General features: G+C 38.7%; 1 long non-coding RNA gene across 1 annotated transcript in view; it reads right to left on the reverse strand.

Moving 5' to 3' along the window:
* Positions 1-5,060: 5,060 nt before the first annotated feature.
* The window catches only part of LOC121162910, a 60,181-nt gene continuing 50,436 nt past the window's right edge, over positions 5,061-14,805 (reverse strand). The window contains exon 3 of the long non-coding RNA XR_005884863.1: positions 5,061-5,135. This is a non-coding gene — a long non-coding RNA (uncharacterized LOC121162910). The remainder of the gene's footprint in view (positions 5,136-14,805) is intronic.

Here is a 14,805-nt window from a genome sequence, read left to right on the forward strand (position 1 = left end):
ACTTCCCATCCAGTCCCTTGCTTGTGGCCTGGGAAAGCAGTAAAGGATTACCCAAAGCCTTGGGACCTTGCACCCATGTGGAAGACCCAGGAAACACTCATGGCTCTTGGTTCCTGGCTCTTGGCTCCTGGCTACTGGCTTTGGATCAGCTCAGTTTTAGACATTGTGGCCTCTTGGGGAATAAACCAGCAGACAAAAAATCTTTTTCTCTGTATCTGCTGCTCTCTGTATATCTGCCTTTGCAATAATAAAATAAACCTTTTCAAAAAGATAAATACTTTGGTGCAAAAAAAAAAGAAATTATTGTGCAGTAATTTTGGGGGGGATGGATTTCATATTTTCCTTGAATATTTTGGAAAGTCCTCCCATAAATGTACTTCAAACATTTTTGCATCAACATAAATGTTTCTTTTCGCTTCATTTTACATATATTTTTTGAATTGCTCTCATATGTATCTATTGCTTCAACAGGTTTTGTAGTCCCAAGGAGAGGATTGGTGATTTTTCCTTCTACCTCTGCCTGTTGCACAAAACCCAACCTCCCAGTGCATTGCACACATGTGCACTTCTTGGTATATTTTTGAAGGGGGTTAGTGTCAAAAGATATCAAAATGGTGAGCATTTAAACAGACATTAATAAATGCCTTCATTGTTTAACTGATGCTTAGTTCCACAGCCTTCAATTCTAGTAATCATTATGCTTTTGATTGTTTTCCTAAATCGTACCACTGTTTTGCCTTTGTGTACCTTGAATGCTTTTAAATAGCTATCAAACTGCTTCAAAATCCCATTAACTTCTACCTTTTATCTAGTGTGCTTATTTTTTTAATCCATAAAATTTGATTAATGGAAATTGATTTCTGTCTCCTGAGTGTCATTTTCTTGCCACATCTAAGCCACATCCTTTGTTGTTGGGTCCATAGGTTTTTGATGCAGTCATTCCTAGTGTTAATTTAGTAAACAATACTTTTATTTCTTACTCTTCAAGAATATTGTTTTGTTATCTTTCCAGGGGTATTTAATCTGAAATGCTCCATTTTATTTCAATGGGATCTTCACTTTTATTTTTTACCAGAAAATCATGTTAAATCATTACTATCTCATTCAATAAATGTTTAAATTCTCCAGGCCTTTAAAGGGAGTATTGCTGTTATCATTCATTAAAATGATCTAAGATTTTCTCACTATATAACATGGGGCTTAGTACTGCTATGTGGTCAGAGAGACACCTTGTCACTCTTAACCTGTTGTTAATAGCCGTGTGTCTTTAGGTAGATCACTACACCTCTCTGTGCTTTAGTTGCCTCATTTGTACCCAAGTCACAGAATTCTGAAATATTTGTACAAAAAAAATGCTCGCAGAAGTCCCAGGAAAGGCACCCACTATGTGACAGAAGGTTAAATAAGGTTCATTATCCCTTAATCATCTTTCTGAAGAATCCTCTAATCCTATTCTTGCCCTACACTCAGAGGACCTTGTTATCAGACTAGTTAATGATGCTTTAATAGGAGCCTGTTAGCTGGAGACTCAGAACTTCTTTTTTTAAAAAAATTAATAGAAGAAATGAGTTGGGAGCATCAGAACAGATGACAGATTCAGGGGCCAAGGGGTAGCTCCTGGTCCTATCAGCTCTGTATTGTGCAACGGATTCTGCTCATCCAAGCTCTTGTGCTCTGGGCTCATTCTTAGATTAGGCAAAAAGAGAACAAAAACTTGACTTTGGAATATTTGAAATTAGATGAATTACTGGAAAACAGCACAGCGTTCCTCTGAATTTTTGGCCACATTGTAGCTTATGACCCCAATGTGAACAGGACGGAAATTACCTTTAATATTAAAGCTATTTTGGGGTCTCTGAAACAGACGTCTTACTGGCTATCAGAACATTACTCTTCTTTAGTCCCATTCCTTTTAAAGTTTCATGATGATATGCTTTGAAATTCAGCAACCGAATAAAATGATGGGTGTGGCCAGGTGTGTCTTACAGCTTCCCAGTTCTCTTATAAGGTGATTTTCCTTCAGCATTTTTGAAACTGCTTCTTACTTTTATGAAGTGTCAGTTCTGTTGCTCAGTAATTAAACCGAAAGGAAAGTGTCAAGAATGATAAATTACTAATACAGGTTTATTCTTTTTTTCTTTTCGGAAACTAGTCAGCCCTGTATCATGAGACTCAAAAACATTAACTCTGAGGGTATGGAAAGGGAAAGTCTTCCAGCCATGTTACTTTCACTAAGTGAAGATTCAAACTCATACAAATGGTAAGGTCTGTGATTTAAATATAATCCATGGTACCTGAATCTCCCTAACAGTTTAATTCCATTTACAACTAATTGATACTGCAGAAGTAAGTTTCCATAGCTCAAAGAGGTGAAGGTGGTCCACTTTGCCACATAACAATGAGGAAATTACATAGTGTTTCAACATTCAACAGACGAAATGTAGTATGGTTAGTAAATGATTCTAAGGGTTGCCTGATTCATGTATCAATTTTTGCTCATTAAACTTTTCTAAGATTTTTGCTCTTAACAGGGGTTATGGAAAGTTTATATGCCAGTAACAGATGATTCTGGAAGCCCTCAAAAACACTTGGAAAATTATTAGGGCAGAATATTGAAGTCTGTGACTGTGTTGCTTTCTTATTGTGCTTCTCTCCACTTTACGCACACTTGAGTCTCATATTCATATTATTACACTATTGGATGAGGTGATGTCAAACGTGGGAGGTTGTATAAATCTTGGCTTGCGTTGCAGTTGCTCCACTTCCCACCCAACTGCCTGCTTACGGCCTGGGAAAGCAACAAAGAACGGCCCCAGCCATTGGGCCTCTACACCCAAATGAGAGACCTGGAAGAGGTTCCTGGTTTTGAATTAGCTGAACAGCTCTGGCCATTGCAATCATTTGGAGAGTGAAGCAGTAGATGGAAGATCTTCTCTATCTCCCCTTCTCAATGGTAAACGTGCCTTTCAAATAAAAATAAATAAATCCTTTTTTTAAAAAAAATGAGAGTCCGCTTTATTTATTTATAAAGTCAGAAGTACAGAAAGAGATGGAGAGACTGAAAAAAGAAGAAACTTCCATTTGCTAGTTCTGCCCTAGGGACCACAACGGCCAGACAGAAGGCAGAGCCTGAAACTCTGAAACTGCATCCAGGTCTCCCTCTTGAGTACAGGAGGCAGGCCATCTTCTGCTTCCTTCACAGGTGCATTAGGAGGGGGCTGGACCAGAGTGAGGCAGTAGGAACTTAAAGCAGTTCTTGTATACCAGGATTATTGGAGAGACTCTCTTAACCCACTGAGCCAAAACATCTGCCACCCCACAATGAGGTTTTGAGGCAGTTTCTCAATCCAAAATGGACCATTTCCGTTACATCTTCTAGAATTTGCTCTTTAAAAGATGTCCTCTTATATTCTGTCCGCCTCTCATTGCACCATACAGTTTCTATCTTCCCATCTGGCCTGGGCTTTTATCTTCTGTATGCAGCCTCTCTCTCTCTCTCTCTCTAACAACACTGCACTGACTTTATTTTTTAAGATTTGTTTTATTTGGAAAGCAAAATAACAAAGAGAGATAGACAGTGGGAAATAGAGCTTCCATCTGCTGGGTCACTCCTCAAATGACAGCAATGCCTATGGTGGTGTGAATCAGGAACTCCATCCAGCTGGGGCACAGGAACTTGGTCCATCTTCTGCTGCTTTCCCAGGCACATTAGCAGGGAACTGGATCCAAAGCAAAATAGCTGGGACACAAACCATGTCTCAACATGGGATGCTAGTATCTCAAGCTGTGAATTAAACTGCTATGTCACATCTGCACCACTGAACTCTCTTTAAGTGCCTGGATGAGTCTACACACACTATTTAGTATGGGTTACGAAATGGAGAACAGTAGCAGCAACACAGGGAATAAAGAGAATGGCTAATCCCATGGTGTTATGGGGAATAAGGGAAGGGATTAAAAGCAAGCATATGTATGTTTGTGTAGTACATCATACACTTGAGCTTGTACTCCCAGAAGCGCGTTGATACTGCTATGAAAGGAGAGATGCTACTGACCACGCATTGAAGGAGTAATGCATTATCTTCTGAGTATGAACAGAAAGAAGGGAGGCACATGAGCAGAAGCAATTAAGTTAGTGGCTGGGGAAAAGTTCAAAGGATTCAGAACTGATTACCCTGATGCTCTTGCTGAAGTGGTAAAAGGCACAATTACAGAGAGGTGATATGGGTAGATCTATGAATTGGTCTATTCAGCGTGATCGTATTGTCTGAAGACTAGCACAGAGGAGGGAACTAATTATCAAGGTCTTAGAGAGGTTGCAGACCAAGGGAACTGGAGGTCAGACACTATTTCTTTGGCAGCGTGGAGCAGCACCAGTGAAGGAATAATAAAGGCATGTTGTGGCCTTGAACCCAAATCCACATCTATGCAAATGCAAGTCATAGTGCAGTAGAGAAATCAGTGAAAGGAGTTGTTCAACTGATGCAGAGATACACATTGAACCCTGGTCAGGAAATATCCATGAAAGAAAAAGAAAGAAAAATTCAAAAACTGAAGCCAAATCATGTGTATAAGAAGGAGGTCCAAAGTAAGATGGAAGCTGAAGGTTGCACCCTGCAAATCAAATACCGAAACTTAAGAGCTTTTGATGAGTCAAGTTCCAGGCGACAATGAGCTTGATGGTAGGTGTACAGCATGAATATCTGACTTTTGATGATTCTTGATGTTGCCAGAATTGGAGAGAGCCAACATTTTGGCCCTGCAACTATATGAGCTACATGTGTTTGTCATTGAGATTGTGACAGATAATTGTAATAGGTGAACAAAGAAACATAAGCCAAAAGTCAACATTTCCACTACATACAGAATTATCAGAAAATAAGCCCATAGCAAATAAAAGAGTACAATCATGAAAGATGACATTAATTATTTAATTTATAATATACTGATCATATTTTAAATTTACAGCAACCTACTTTACATGTGAGGTGCCTGAGGTGCACCAGATCCAAGTAGAAGTAAGAGGTGACTTCAGAGTTCAAGCACATGAGGCAATCATGTGTTCAGTAGGTCTGGTCAGAGTCACGCTCTTCACATCAACCCAGGGTCTCCCCTTGGGCAGGAACAAGGTGCACCTGTAAGGATGGAAGAATAATGGTCTGGAAGTTTACACAGGGGACCAGCAGGAGAATAAACACAGAAAACCTTTACCAAGACTCACTTAAATACTTGATTTTAAAACAACAAACATACATTGAAGCTGGATTTCTTTCAGATGCTGTCACACTGATTCATCTGAGGACGATATTTTTTATTATGCAAAAAGGGAAAGTGTGGCAAGCAATAAACGACACACTTTTCTTAGGACTCTTTAGAGCAAATAGCTTGTAAATAGATTTGAGTGTATTTCAGACCTTGGGAATAAAAAAAATTGAAAAGAGCATTTGAAATGTTCATATGAAATTTTTTTTCTCAAATCTGAAACACACTGTTCAGCCATAAAATTCACTTTGCAGAATCAGATTCTAAAGCCTGCCATGTCACTTTCCCTGCATTTTATTATGCTGTTAAAAGCAAGATTACAAAACTAAACATTTTATGTTCTATTCCAAATCAAATGCTCTCATCCTCTCAGTCACGGAGCACACACACAAATGCATACAAACACGATAAGCACCCCACTAACACATGCATACAACTTTTTTTTAATTAAAATTCATCTCCAAAACAGTCAATACAGGGTTAAAGATGCACAAATGTATGCTCCTTTTCCAACAAATTTTAATGAGAATAACTGCACTCCAGTCTAAGACTTTCAAATCAGTGTTGTCCTTCCCCTCTGCTCTTATCTCCAGCTCTCCGCAGTGTATTCCTAGCTCTGGAAGTTCTAGTAGTTTCCAGGTACTAAAAACTAACCTGACACTCCAGGCCCTAAGTGGCACTCATGTCTGGACAAGGACAAAGAAATCACTCAACCTAAAGTATTTCCACTCTTTGACTGGCCAGGCTGGATTGCTCAATGTCCTGTGTGGTCTACTCTCCAGAGAACAGCCAGGACTTATGACTCACTGAACCAAGAGAAAGTGGCCAAGATGATGCAACACTACTTCCTGGAGTATCTTGATTTATGGAGGACTCTATTTGCTGGCAGACTTGCTGTAGTCACTGTTTGTTGGCTCAAAGAAGAAAATGCCCTCTTGGGCGAGTCCATGGGGCAGAGACATCTAGCATTTAAGAGTGGCCAAGACCTAGGGACTGTGGGCTGCTTCTAGGAGCTGAGAGTGTCGCCCTGCTGACATCCACTAAAAACAGGGTCCCTCAGTTCTGCTGCTGCAAGGAAAGGAAATCTGAATACATCTAGAAGTGGTTTTGCTCCCCAGCCATGGCGTCATGTGAAAAACCAATATAATGAACGCCCTGGATACAGTTTTGAATGTCCTTAAAAAGTGGGCCCTGCTGAGCCATGTTCATCACCCAATTCATTATAAGGTATTAGACTCGTGCTGTTTTAGGCCATTAAATTGTGTTTAAACTGCCACATGGCAAATGAGAACTAATATGAGAGGACTTAAAATAGTTCTTTAAAAAATTTAATTAAAATCTATTTACTTTGGTGCAAAAAAGAAATTAAATACTTACAGTTTTTCCTTGAACTTTCTGAAGACTCTTTGCATGTAGATCTCAAAAAAATTTACACCAAAATAAATGGATTTTAATTCAATTTTCTACCAGAATTTTAAAGAACCTTGTACATGTACATTTCTCTAAAATCTTTACTCCAAGCCCCGCACATTTAAACCTCTTTTGTCTATCCGTTTTCCTGCTATTTAGACCCACCAGACCTTGAGTCCTCAAACTCTGCATTAATTTGCTCCTAGTGTACAACTTTCTGTATGTAACTTAGAGTCAGTCCATGGTCCACCACTTCAGACAATCAATATTCCTACCATCTATTCTAATGCAACTACTTGATGAATCTCTAAACCTCAATAAGTCAGGTTTTTTGTCCAATCTTACTTTGTGATCATTGGGAAATTTATGTGTACAAAAATTAGTTGTATTCAAAATATATGGGAACAAAACTACTTGCTTTATTAAAATAGCCAATAATGCCTAAGCCTTTTGCAAAGAGTATAAAGAACTGACTGATAAAACACTAGATGCAAATTTAATGGGTTGCTCTACTGGTCAGTAATGCATAAAAAGAAATAATAATGCATAATATTTAAGAAATATTATGCCAACTGTATTTTTAAATCCCTGCAAAGATTGGTAGGCAGGTCTCAAGGGAGCATAGGAAAGGGAGATGCCAGGAATCCTTCTTTGGGAACCAGTAGAAGTCATGGCACCAGCTTTTCCCTCTCATCTCAGAAACAGAAATGGCCTTCATGTTATTTGGAGGGAAACATTACTTGGGGGCATAATGGAATTATTTTAGTGGTTTACTGTCCTTGAGCATATGAAAGACACAGCTAAAGCTTTTGTCAAATGTATCAGATTAATCTTTGACATTGTCCTTGTCATATACCAACAAAAGCTCTCTTTTCCTACACTAGTGATCCTAAATGCACCATTTATATATTTTACATTATTCAGATGAAGAAAGAAGCAAGCAGACTATATCTTAAAACAGCTATTAGTGATTTAAAGCAATCACTAATTACAAACAGTTATATGAAATATTCTGTCTGGTATACTTGACAGATTCATTGCCTGAGTTAGTGGTTTTTCAGTTCTAAAGGTATACTATATATGTATGTATATATTTTTTGTGTTGCTTGTGTCAACCAATATGACGTTGAATTTTCTTCTTAAATTTTCACTTTCCTAAACAAGTTATTTCTTCTTCTAGTTTTAGCATTTCTTTTAAGATTTATTTACTCTTACTGGAAATTTAGATTTACAGAAAGAAGACAGAAAGATAGTTCTTCCATCCACTGGTACACTCCCCAAGTGACTGTAACAACCTGGGCTGAGCCAATCTGAAGCTAGAAGCCAGGAGCCAGAAGCCTCTTCCTGGTCTCCAACGTGGTTGCAGTAAATTGATATTCAAACTCCATCCATTGACTTCCATGTCACTGCTTTCTCTGCTGCTTGATCCGCTCTCCAGGTTTTCTTTCACTGCAGTTTCTTGGCACTTTCTACATCTCAGAGATAAAGAATAGGAAGAAAGCTCCCATTTGCCAGTTCATTCCCCAAGTGCTCGCTGTGGTTGGAATTGGGCTGAGGTTAAAGCCAGAAGCTGAGACCTCAGCTCAGGTCTCCTACATGGGTGGCAGGAACCCAATCACTTGAACCATTTCTGCTACTTCCCGGATCTGCATTAGCAGGAAGCTGGAGTCAAGAGCCTGAGCTGGTGGGCATTGAACTCAGTGAGCTCCGTCATTCTGATATTGGTAATGGGAACCCTACCTGGCATCTTAGCCACTAGGCTAAACGATTATTTTGTAATTCTTCTTTTCATTTTTTATTTACTTTATTTATTTGAAATCCAAAGATCCTTCATCCACTTGTTCACTCCCCAAATGCTTGCAAAGAAAGGGCTGTGCCTGGTGGAAGGCAGGAGCTTGCAATTCAATCTGAGTCTCACAAATGAATGAAGGGGTCTTAGTACTTGAGCCATCATCTGCTGACTTCCAAAATGCACGTTAATAGGAAGCAAGAACTGGGATTGGGGCCGAGGCACAAGCCATTCATGCCTGCATGAAATGTTCAGCAATATGCAGGTGTCCCACAAAGCAGCTTAACCACTGCACTAAATGCTCATCCGGGGTAAGTGTCAAAACCTAACTGCATTAATGAAATGCATAAAATCAACCTGTTAATCACATTTAAGTGAAGTCCTTTCAAATTGCTCTTTAAAAGCACTTTTAAAAAGAAAGAACAAGAATGGTATTATTGGAATAAGATGCCTTATCTTCGGCCACAAAGGCTTAAGGGGAATCTTTTATTCATAGAAAGGAGCGTACCTAAAACCCCCTTTTAAAAGATTCCAGTTTTCATTACAAGCCTGCCCTACTGTTTTAGAAACTTTGGATCTAGCATTCTGGTTTCATAAATATACACTGGGAAAAAGTGATGATTTGTTCCCCAGAGAAGCAGGGAGAAATAATCTCCTACCCTCAAATATACACAAATTCAAAACCTCTTGAGTGAGTTTCAGGCTTAAGTTTTCCTCCTTGAAATTCAACTAGGCAGTGGAATTTTAGCAAATTGATTTGCATAGCCAGTTTAGGATTCATTCATCACACAAAAATTAAAGTACATTTAGGCCCATCAATTGGGCCTCTCTACTGAAGTTGTTATCAGAAATAACTTTGCACATGGTGATGAAGTCAGATTTTACTATTTTCAGCCCTAACTCATATATAGCCTTTTTCTCTGTGGATTATATAAGTAACATGAAACAGATAAAATAAGCATCCATAGAAAAGAGAGCAGTTCTGACACAAAGATAAATACTTCACTGTTATGTAATCTTATGTGTATACCATGCATTACACAATCTTATGGTATTGTGTAACACAGGTACACACACACACACACACACACACACACACACCCATTCTCTTATTCTTCATATACATGAAGTTCAGGTGAAGAAGACACCAGCTCTAAAATGAAGCATGAGTAAGGGAGATCCAGGGATATAAGCAAGCTAAAACCTCATCCTTCAGTTACTGAAAATCTAGTCCACATTCTTCTTAATCTTTTACTTCCTAACATCTGGTGAATATATATATATCCCCATGTCAATCTCAGTCTACCAAATTCATTACATAATTCATAACCCTGTTTGTATACTACCAAGTATGCTTACTCTTGGATCAGATATTTCTAGCAACAAATGACAAGCTGAAGAGATCCATGCAAAATTCTTCCTTTGATCTCAGCAGTTTACATCATTGGTTCAGTCTCAATTTCATATTGTCAACAAAGGAGAAACTCCTCTAAAACTGTAAACTCTACCTTCACCACTCTTTTACATTTGAACATGTCAGAAACTTTGGAACACTGCAGGGACTTAAGGGTGCAGACAAAACTTCAGATGTTAAATAGAAACTACGGGTATGTGGAACACCACAATCTTAGATAACTCTAATTAAATATGCCTAAACAAGTAAGATTAGATACATTATTTTGTGAAAATAACAAAAAGCCAGGTCTGGCACAAGAACCTAGTGACTGAAGTCCTCACCTTGCACGCACCAGGATCCCATATGGGTGCCAGTTCATCTTCTGGCTGCCCTGCATCCCATCCAGCTCCCTGCCTGTGGCCTGGGAAAGCAGTCGAGGATGGCCCAAAGCCTTGGGACTCTGTACCCACACGGAAGACCCGGATAAAGCTCCTGGCTTCGTATCAGCTCCAGTTGTTGCGACCCCTTGGAGAGTGAATCAACGGACAGAAGATTTTCCTCTCTGTCTCTCCTCCTCTCTGGACCTCAAACTTTGCAATAAATATAAGAAAATGATTTTTTTAAAAAGCCTCAAGAGGAATACACTTTAACTACTTAAACCAGGTTATGTGGTCATTAAGATTAGTTCTCATTATAACATGTACTCCAGGTAAATGAATACCTGCTCTTAAAGAGTTAAAGAGGGAACCGGAGTTAAATCATCAACTACTATTCTTAAAAAAAAAATGTAGGTATTTTTTACTTGAAAGGCAGCCTTATAGAGAGAAGAGACAGAACACAGAGAATCTTTCACCTGCTTGTTCACTCCTCAAGTAGTCACAATGGCCAGAGCTGAACCAATCTGAAACCAGGAGACAGAAGCTTCTACCAGGTCTCCCAAATGGGTACAGGAGACCAAAAACTCAAGGCATCCTCCACTGTTTTCTCAGGTGATAAGCAGAGAGATGAATCAGAAGTGGAGCAGATGGGACTCAAACTGGTGCCCATATGAAATGTCGGCTTTACAAAGATTAGTCTGCTATCAGCACAGTGTCGGCCCTAATGTTAACTACTTCTTATCCACTCATCTGCAAACTTGAATTGCTTCCCTGGATTCAGTGGAACAAAAAAGTAACGAAAACCACAATAGCAACAAAAACATAACCTAAAAAATCCATCTATACAAGACATAAGATAAAAAGTAACTAGAGAGTTTGGAATTGCATTTGATCTAGTGGTTAAGAATCCATGGTGTACACTGGGGCAACTGGTCTGTTATCCTCCTCTGTCTCCTAACTCTACACTTTTGTTAATGCAAACCTTAGGAGGAAGAGTGATGGCTCTAGTGACTAAGTTACTGTCTCCCAATTGCAAGACCTGAATTGAGCTCTGCCTGCCTAGCCATTGCAGGAAAGTAAAGACTGAATCAGTAAATGGTTCTCTCTCTCATCTTGCCTCTCATTCTCTCTCTCTCTCTTTCTCTTCCCCCCCCCCCCCGTGTGTGTGTGTCCATCCTTATGTCTATAACTCTGCCTTTCAAATATAATTTTTTTCTGGGAAAAAAACAGAGAAATATCTTTTCCTCTTCCCTGGAAGACATAAACCTAGATATACTACTCCTTCATTTGAGCTGGGGGGCCTCTCTGCTCTCCCCTCCGTTCCATCCATCCTTTCAGGGGGACAAGAGTCCCCAGCAGCAGAGTTGGCCCTAAAGCCTCCTCTCATTCCACTCTACTCCCTCTTCAAGAAGTGAGCAGTCACAAAACCTGGATTCGTCTCCAGCCCTCTCAACAAAAACTAGGAGCAAGCAGCAATTTACAGAGCACTAGGATCAGCTAGAAGACACTTCCTATTTACTAATTTAAATATAATTCAATATGTAATGGTAAATCTGTAGGAATAGAAAACTAATTACCTACCATCATGACAGCTTAACATCTGAAGGGAAGCTTCAAGAAACAGAATAAGCAGGGTATGTTTCCTACGCTTAGCATATTAATATCAATTGATTTTAATCGCTGTGGAGTATAATTCAATCTTGCCTGTCTTTTTCTGAAGGACAAAGCTCTCGGTTCTGTGCTCACTTGCATCTGGAGACTGCTGGGTTGTCTGTGGCTGTTCCTGAGGAGCCATGCAGATTTCCTCCAACCCTCTTCAAGGTCCTCCCTCCAGAGGGGTACTTTCACTAAGTGTCTAACAGTGCGTGATCACCTCTTGCACTCTGTTCTGAGCAGAGTGCAATGACAGTGCTGTGGAGCAATGTGAAAGCCCACCTTCTGCTCTTCCTTCGCTCCTTGGATCTGCTCCAAACCAGAGAGTAATCTCTCCTCTACAAGAACTGCTGAGTTCCTCCTGCTGACTCCAGGGCCCCACTTTCTCCCATGGGAAACGGAATCAATGAGTCATGGAATGTATTTTTCTTTCCATCTAATCACTTCAGGTCTAATTGCCAGCCAAAGAGCAACATGAATACCTGAATCCAAACTTCACACAGGAACAGTCCTTATAGCATGGACTCACCATGCTTCCTTACACATCCCTTGTTTCATTTCATTCATTTTTTCAAAATTCCATGTCTTCCTTATTAACCCTTAAACATTTTCCCCACAATTTGTTGACCAAGGACAGTAATTCTTCCCTTTTCCTGCCATTTACGATCCTCTAATTTCTTGCATACCCTCAAATAAACTCTTGAGTACTATGTAATTATTTTTCAACATACAGACAAATTTAATTATATTTGATCCTGAAATACATACATATTTTCATCCCTATTTGAATACTATAGTTTGCAAAGGACAAAAACTCTAAGTATTTCCCTCTCTCTGGAGATTAGTACAGGAACACATGTAAAAAGGTATATAATTAATGATCTTCTGTCATTGTAAGAATCGTGATCATCCATCTACAGTTTTTTTCCATTACCTACATAGTCCTCTTTATAACCATCATACATTTCTGAAAATGAGTAATCTCTCCACTTCCATGACTGACTACTCAGGGAAATTTGCTTGTCAATATAATAACCATAATGTGATGCCAACATTTCTCACTATTAAATTTAAAGCCATCTGGAAATACGTAAATCAAAAACATAGATCCTGTCGGAACTGATAAATTCACTCAAAAAGTGCATTTGTAGTATGTAAGACCTGTAGGCTGAGGCCAAAATTCAGAATAAAATAGAACCAAGAGACAAAGTACACAGATTCAGTCTCCACTGGTTTCAATAAGGCAACATGACTGTAGAAAAGTCCTTGTCAGGTGCTTAGAACTAAATGAGTCATAATAACAATGACAATGAATCAAAATTACAGTTCAAGTCCATGATCACTCATGTGACCATAATAGGGAAAAAAATCATTTTACAATCCTTCACTACATAATTTCATTAAAGTCTTTCTTTGGGGACCAGATCCATGAGCTCTCCATCTGCTGCTACTTCATTTATCAAAGTCTGTAATGGCATCAAGCTGGACAGGGAATAAAACTGAGAGCCAGCAACTCAACCCAAATGTTCTAAAGAGGTGACAAGAACCCAACTACTGGAGCCATCACTGCTGCTTCCCAGGATCCGCAATAGCAAGGAATTGGAGTCAGAAACCAGAGCTGGGTATGAAATACAGGCACTCCAATGTGGGATTCAATAATCCCAACTGATGTCTGAAACGATAGATCAAATGCCCACATTTACTATGTCCACTAAAAGGCATAACCTATTAACATACAAATAATTGCTCCATTGACTTTTCCTTCCCACCATTGTCCAACCTAAGTTTTTGACATGAAGGGCAACTTGGTCATTGAGCCAAATTGGAATAAGGAAAGGGAAGACATTTGCATCAGCGCCATAGAAACAGGTAATATAAAACTTAATTTGACCAAAACCCAACTGAATGAATCTCTCACTTAGCCAATTTTCTTCTAGTTCTTGATCCCACTAACTATCCAACAATCACTTTAAACATAAAAACAGTAAGCCCTCTCAGAGAAGAAGTCTGGTTGTTAAAGCAAACACATCAGGAAGTATATTTTGGGATGTACAACCTCATCCCAATCTCCATCATTCATGTTCAGATTAATGATAAACACAGTAATACAAGATCTTCATTCTTCCAAAAAAGTTTTAATATGAGTTATGAAATGTTACTGGCTAAGTCAAAAAGTAATTTTAATGCTTTCAAAGTAAAAGTATCTGTTTTCAAATTACTCATTCAGCCAAAGTTTTAAGAGTTTCCTACTGAACACATTTTTGTTGATCATTGTATTACTGTGTAAGTGGTTTGAGCAATATCCATTTTGGTGCATAATCCATGCATCTTTTCCCCTTCATTTGAGTGCTTAAAATTGCTTATATCTGAAAACGAGTTTGTGCATTTTTAAACAAAAGTTAACACACATGTAGATTCTATTTTCAGGAATTTTATGTCAAGTCATAAAGAAAAAACTCAAGTGTTCTAATAGTGAATTCTATGCCTGTTTTAATTTCTTTTTGGGGTTTATTTTATAAAAACATGACTGTCCCAAAAGTCCATCTGTGAAGAATCTTCATATTCCCTCAAACAGCATTCTGCAGTTCAAGTATCTCAGCATGCTGAATGCCAGCCCTGGATGAAAGACAATGTCAGCACTGATTGAGGTTTTAAATGACAAAATAATATTAAATCATATCTTCTAAATATTAACATGTGTCAATACCATTCTTTATAATATGTATTATCAACCAATGAGACTAATTTCCTGAAACTATTTGCAATCGCTAGACATATCAATTGCTAGGTCCAGCTTGGGCACACCACTAGGGAAAAGCAGAATATACTGAAATCCTCAATTAATTAAACCTTTTCTGCATTTTTCTTATAAAAGACAAGTCAATCACTAGAATACTCAAAGAGCAAACCTTTTAAAA

Source organism: Ochotona curzoniae, unplaced genomic scaffold, assembly GCF_017591425.1.
Source record: "Ochotona curzoniae isolate NIBS_2020 unplaced genomic scaffold, NIBS_Ocur_1.0 contig_1014, whole genome shotgun sequence".
NCBI lineage: Eukaryota > Metazoa > Chordata > Mammalia > Lagomorpha > Ochotonidae > Ochotona > Ochotona curzoniae.